The sequence below is a fragment of the Arachis ipaensis genome, chromosome B03, assembly GCF_000816755.2.
Source record: "Arachis ipaensis cultivar K30076 chromosome B03, Araip1.1, whole genome shotgun sequence".
NCBI classification, from domain to species: Eukaryota; Viridiplantae; Streptophyta; class Magnoliopsida; order Fabales; family Fabaceae; genus Arachis; species Arachis ipaensis.
The window spans coordinates 131517449-131518533 of NC_029787.2; the positions used below are offsets into that span (position 1 = coordinate 131517449).

A 1085-nucleotide genomic window follows, 5' to 3' on the forward strand; every position below is an offset into this window, starting at 1 on the left:
AAATATTACAAGTGTGGGTATGGATGCTGACCATAGAATGTGTAGATAATTCTGTATGCAGTTGTGAACTTGTGATTTTGGAATAATGATTAGCAGAAAATTAACATGTAGGAAAAAGAAAAGAAAAAAAGAAGCTAAAACTTAACTGGCATAGAGAACTTGTGTCACTAACAACCACATTTTGACAATGCTGTAGTGAACTAGTGATAAATCATAATCTACTTATCACTAACAACCACATCACTGACTTAACTGACCACATAGGGTTGATAAAATATACCTGAAAAACATAACATTGGAGGACCTAATTGTCAACAAAATATATCCTTGTAAGAATGATGAAGAAATAATATAGGCAAGAACCACCCGCATGCTAGATTACGGCCAGAACTCACCAGAAACAAAGCCTTGTATTAACAAATGTTGAATTTATCTATCCAACTAAATATACTAGAACTAATCTTCAGAAGCACCAATGGCTGATTGTTTTAAGCAGAAAACTGCAAAAGCTTCCAAATTGCAATTCATTTACAAGTTACATTACCCAAAACCCAAAGCAAATCTATTGAATGGGTTAATGGCTACATAAGATTTTACTCCTTGCCAGATGTATGGTCCATATACTGTCTAAAATCACCAAGACATATTTTACCTGCAGCCTAATAACTGCTTCCCAGCGATTTAAATCCTCTTCAAGTGACCACTGGTATATCAAGTACCCTAACATTACTTGAGGAGGATATGATATCCCAAGTAAACAAAATACCAACAACCTATAACTGTAACTTCCATTACCACTATTCCCCTTCCCCAGGCCTCGCAGTTTTGTTTTGTCACTATTGAGTATACCTTGGCCTATGAACAAAGCAAAAACAATTTATTTTATGTTATTTTATTTTATTGTTACAGCAATAAAATACACAACTTTTTGTTGAAAACAAAAAGATAAAAGGCATGACGCCACCGTACCAGTGTTATAGACAGCGGCGTTAATGGGGAACCGGGAACACCTTGTTCGCAAAGCCACCATCACCTTTGGTCCACTAACACAACAAGTGTTACTAAGGAAACAATGCATCAACAAA

The 1085-nt window shown here is 35.5% G+C and overlaps 1 long non-coding RNA gene across 1 annotated transcript; it reads right to left on the reverse strand.

The window, feature by feature from the left end:
- On the reverse strand, positions 1–1085 carry LOC110269850. Its single transcript, XR_002358606.1, has 2 exons — positions 970–1085; positions 1–855 (listed from the first exon to the last, which is right to left on the reverse strand). It is a non-coding gene; the product is annotated as an uncharacterized LOC110269850 (long non-coding RNA).